The 6000-nt window shown below is 35.4% G+C and overlaps 1 pseudogene; it reads left to right on the top strand.

The window, feature by feature from the left end:
* The first annotated feature begins 2953 nt into the window (after window positions 1–2953).
* The window catches only part of LOC115956794, a 29252-nt pseudogene continuing 26205 nt past the window's right edge, over window positions 2954–6000 (top strand).

Here is a 6000-nt window from a genome sequence, read left to right as displayed (position 1 = left end):
AAAATAACCGGATCATGACTAATTTCTTATTGTGCAAGCTAATAGAGCAAATAAAAAAAATCTCTCCTACCAATCTCCTTTTCCTTCCCCAAAATAACTGGATCATGATTAATTTCTTATTGTGCACACTGATAGAGCAAAGATAAGTGTCCTCAGTCCTCCCCTCCACATGACTAATTTCTCTTTCACTATTATTTTTTTGCTTTCTCTTGTACTGACTTTTAGTTTTATGAGCCCAAGCATGTGACTAGCATTGAAAATAAGGGTGGGAGTTGAAAGTGTCAGCCCACATTTCATTTCAATTTTGAGCCCCTCCATGTGATATGTATGTCATATTTCTCTCTCTTCTTTTTTTGTCAACGTGTTCTTCTTCTTCCTCTTCTTTTTTTTTTTTTTTTTTTTTTTTTTCATTTTTTTTAGGTTCATATTATAATTATAATATTCTAGAAAATGTAGTTGTTATTATTATTATTATTGGATAGAGATTTGGGTTTGGTATTGATATATTAGTTGTTGAAAAATCTTAAAAAATTATATAAATTATGACTAATAATATAAAGAGATATATATCTCTATATTAAATTAGACTATTTTAGTTGATTTTTCTATTTACTAATTAAATATATTTTTTTAGGTAAGACTTTCTTTCTTTGTGAATTCAAATCCATTACTTGAGTTTGTCTCGGGTTTTTAAGGTTGTTTGGTACTGTCAACAACATTGTATAAGTGATAATTTAAATTCTTCATTCATTGTTGGATTTTTTTTATATATATAATTAATAGATTTCCCATGTATCACATTTTTTTCCTATCCAATGTATCACATGAGTTAGCAACTAGTTGCAAAAATATATTACTGACCATGATATTGAGGTGATCATGTACTTAGGTTTTTTTTTTTTAATAAGAAAAAACTGGTGTGCCGAATGTAACAGACTTAATAGTTAATATGCATAAAAAAATAAAAAATAAAAAATTTAAAAAATTAAAAAAAAAAACATAAACATCTCAAAGGAGACAAGGATCCCAAAAGCGACATATGTACACTGCACACTGTGCACAGTGCACTCTAAGAGTATCTTTAGCAGATTAGCCAAATTTTTATACTGTTTGGCTAATGAACAGTGACATTTAGCTTTGCCTACCCACTTTTCAAATACACTTTACAACAGATTCTCTATCTCATTTAAATATTATTTTTTCATTCATTATTTATTCTTTTTTTTAAGAATTTGAAGAATGAACAATAGCCCATCAGACTTTATGGGCTACTATTCATAAGCCCAAAAAAAACTGACTTTGCCGAATCCGTTGGAGCATCCACAGTGCACAAGTTCTCTATATTATAGCTAATATACCTGGATGGCCATGCTCCTGGAGATGCTCTAATCAAGGTTATCGATTCCGTACCGTACCGGCCAATTTCGGGCAATACCGACCGGTACCGAGCATACCGGTCGGTACAGAAAAAAGTTTTTTTTTTTTTTTTTTTTTTTTTTTAAGTTTTGTAATTTTTGAATTTTTGTTAGGACAGAATAGTAACTTATTTGCATTAACTTATTAGTATTATTTGTTTTCTTAGTATGCAATGGTAACTTTTAAGCTTTCTATTTTATTTATTTATTTTTTTTCCCTTTTAATTGATACTAAAGTCTAAAACCATGAATAATTAGTTCTGAATTGAGGAAATGTTTTATGGTAAACTTTTATATTTATTATAATATATATACACAGACACATACATACATACATACATACATACATATATATATATATATATATATTTATAAATATAAAAATAACGGTAAACCCGAAACGGTACACCGGTATTGACCGGTATCCGAAATATACCGTACCGATAGCCAAACCGATACGGCCTCCAGTACGGTATTGACATCCTTGGCTCTAATAGAACAAAGATACAAATAATAGTGTTAAATAAATAAACTATTGTGGAACCCCTTTTTGGTTTTTCATTGGCTGTCACTTTAGCCCTTTCGGCTAGTGGATCTGCGGACAGGCCCACTTGGTCGTCTTCAACCTGTAGCCTTCAAATTCTTTACCACAAAAACGAGTTTAAGACAAAAACCTTTATGCTGTTGCAGTAACCTCCATTCTCTTTAACCTTTTAATTTTTTTTAATGACTTAGTAAAAAAAATCGTTAAAAGTAAAGGCTAAGAGAGAAGGTACAAACAAGTCAAATTAGGCAATTAGCTACATGACAATAGTTTTTTTTTTTTTAAAGGGCTACATGTCAATAGTTTATATCCTAAATTGACAAATAAATAAATAAAGAATCCTACTACAATAGGATGGAGTTAAGGTTTTTTTTTTTTGAGAGAGTGTTTTTTTTATTATTATTATTTTTTTAATTGTAAACATTAACTGGATTTCATTGATGGGGTCTAAAGTCCAAAGAGATTATATCATGCAAGATTTGAGGTTTGATTTTTATAATAGTTCTTTATCATCAAATTAAAATGGCGATTGATTTTCGACGCAAATGGAGATTGAATCTCAAATTTCTTATTCAACTATAAAAAAATTTACTATTTTTTTTTTTTAATAATGCATTTGCCAAAACTTTTTTTTTCCAACAATTTTTATAAACGAATTTTTTTTTTTTTTTATACAAGATAGAATTTCTACTCTAGTTTAATCTAAGTGAATATGTGTGTGAAACTCCCTCCTGGAGACTTTAACTCCGACCCTTACCCTTCACATCTCACAAATATTTATACTTGTGAAGTGAACACAATAAATTTTTTTATCATGAAGCATTTTGGTTAAAAAGTAAGAACATTGGGGGCATTTTTGTACAAAGCCAATGTGCGTGGACTAGCAGCGAAACCTTTTGCAGCTGATCTATAACGTCTGCAAAGCAACTATTCACAGAACACATCAACACTGCATAATTTCCTCACAAATCAGGATAAAAACCATTACTTTATAATGTCTGCAAACTCCTTTCCATCTTCCATCTCCTTCTTGTGTTCCTCTCATGTATTTTGCTCTGCTAGAGATATTTTGAAGCATGGCGAGTGGATCACTGACAACGATTCAACTCTTGTCTCCCCTGGAGGAAAGTTCGAACTTGGATTCTTTACCCCTATGGAAAGCTCTAACTCGGAAAGGTTCGTCGGGATACGGTATTACAAATGGGATAAAGCAGTTGTATGGGTTGCCAACCGAAAGCAACCAATACTAAACGGTTCCAATGGAAAGTTTGTAATTGCAGAAGATGGAAACCTCATGGTATTGGATACTTCGAGTTATGGAAGAAAAAGTTCTTGGTCTACAGGTCTTGCTAAATCATCGCCCGCAAATCGGACTGTGAAGCTCTTGGATTCTGGAAACCTGGTCTTAAGCGAGGATGATCAGTCAGCAATGAGTCTGTGGGAGAGCTTTATCATCCAACTGATACATTTCTTCCAGGCATGAAGATGGATGAAATCATTGAATTGGTTTCATGGACAGACCCTGGTGACCCTATGAATGGAAATTTCACGTTTAAGCTAGATCAATTAGGAGTGGGATTCTACACTATCACAAATGTACTGGTTGATTAATGGAAAAGTCGGATCCCAGGTAAGTCCTTGAGCTCAGATAAAATGCCTTATCCTATAGCCAACTTGTTATCAAACTTTAACACGAATGCGAGTTCTAAATATTTCAAAAACCAAGCAAAAATAGTACCGTCTCAGAATTATAGTAATGCAAGGCTGGTGATGGATTACAGCGGGGAGTTAAGATATCTAATCTGGGATACCACGAAGGGTAATTGGTCTTCACAATGGAAGGCGCCAGAAGACCAATGTAGCATTTACAACGCTTGTGGGAAATCTGGTAGCTGCAATAACGACAATTGGTTCACGTGCAAATGTTTGCCAGGGTCGAAACCAACTGATACTAACAGCTGGTTTTCTCAAAATTTTGTTGATGGGTGCATCAGAAATTCAAGATGTGACAATAGCGGGTCGACTTTCTTGAGCTTAAATGTGACACAAGTTCGCAGTCCGGAAAATAATTTCCCTGTAAATGATGTAAAAGAATGCAAAAGAAAGTGCGCAAAGAATTGCTAGTGTCAGGCTTGTTCATATGTGGTGACTGTAAACAGCACAATAAGAGGTGATACTTCTACTAGTACCAATTTGTGCTGGATTTGGATCGATGATCTAAATTGAAAGTTCAAATATGTGTATAAACACTCTTGAACGTTTAGACCCCCAATTTACAAATTAACCAATTCAAGCATTATGTCAAACAACTAGTGTGCGGAAAATGAACATAAGCTATAATATAGAATTGGATAAACTATCTAAGCCAAATTAAAATCACAACCCACAGCAGATAATAAAAGGCAAAGATAAAAGGGAAGGAAGATGCAAACACAAAGACAACACGCGATGTGTTATCGAAGAGGAAATCGCAGCCCTCGGCGTAAAACCTCTCCGTCGCCCTCCAAGCGGTAAACAATCCACTAGAAAATATAGTTGGGATACATGGATAGCAATAGACCCTCCAAGCCTAATCTACCCAGTGCACCTAAGCCCTCCAAACTTCTTGCTCCAACGAGGTTGCGCTGAACCTTTTTCTTTTCTACGTTCCCGGATTCCGCTACTAGACCGTAGCATCAACCAATGAAGATTGGTTTCTTCCTAACTGCTTCCCAGAAATCCAAACAGCCCTCTCACAGTGATGAATATGGTGAGAACAAGGTTTGGTAAAATGCCTCTCAAGGATTTGACAATGGAGAGGAAGAGAGTTGAGGAATTTGAAGAGACTCTAATGTATAGATTGTGGGTGAATCAATCTTGTTTTTCTTTAGGGTTTCTCTCTCAAAATTCTCTCTGGAAGCTCTCTTACATTTGTGGGTAAAAGGGATATTTATACTGGAGTGAGAGAGGAATGTGAAACGTTAGGATTTACAAAACAGGGGTAACTCGCGGCTTGACCTCGCGACTTGACTGAGTCACGAGATCCAGTCGCGAGATGACCGTATGGCCAGTTGTCCTGTTTTGTCCTGTAGTGCTCCAGCTAGCATGACTGTTCACCTTTCGGCATGCTTGGCTCGTGTGCTGTGTTTGGCGACTTGCAGCCGCGAGTCACCCACGAGGTCAAGCTGCGAGTCTCTGTTTTCTTGCACACTCTTGAGCAAACTTTACTCTATCTCACTCACTACCCTTACAACAAGCCCACCTAAATACAGGGTTACTAAATGCTGAAATATAAGCAAATTTGGCACGGAATAAAGCCAATAAAATGGTTGATTAAATTCAACCTTACAATCTCCCCCTTTGGCTATTCTGTGACAAAATCCTAAAACAGACTCTAGACTTAACATGTGAGTTGGGAACAATTGAACAAAACTCACTCACACCTAACTCTAGAAGCTGTGAAGGACTTGAATCATAAGAACATGAAACTCCTGAAACACAACAATACACCATGATCATTGTATGCAGAAAAGCATGAAATGCGTATGAAACAAGCTAAAGGTGATCAAGCAAAAATGAAGTGAAGAATCAAATCATGGCTTGATCAACCAAGTGAACACCACAAGGTAGTGATCACAGTGCTCATTCTCACTTGGAATGAACACATGAACATACAAGTTAACAAGAGCAAAGCAAGATACTTGTATGCTCAACACTCAACCAATGCATAATACACTAAGTATATGCATCTAGGACCAATCCTACAAGGGCACAAGAGTGACAGTACATAAATCAAAATGCAAGACATTTAGATATAAGTACTGATTTCAACATAGCATAAAAGGCTACATTAAGCAAGGTACAAACCATAAAGCCTACAGACTATGCATAAAAACATTAACCCTAAAAGCTTTTCTACTTCTCAACAATCTCATCAACAACAGAAAGAACATCTCCCCCTTTTTGACCGGAATGGCCAAAGGTCACTGTCCATGCTGGGTGGTGAAGCTGTCAAGTTTTGCAGACAAAATATCAATCTAGTCCTGCATGGCTCTCATCCTC

This window comes from Quercus lobata, chromosome 8 (genome assembly GCF_001633185.2).
Source record: "Quercus lobata isolate SW786 chromosome 8, ValleyOak3.0 Primary Assembly, whole genome shotgun sequence".
In the NCBI taxonomy this organism is placed as follows: Eukaryota; Viridiplantae; Streptophyta; class Magnoliopsida; order Fagales; family Fagaceae; genus Quercus; species Quercus lobata.
Note: the sequence above shows the minus strand (reverse complement) of the source record. Positions and strands in the feature narration are given on the sequence as shown.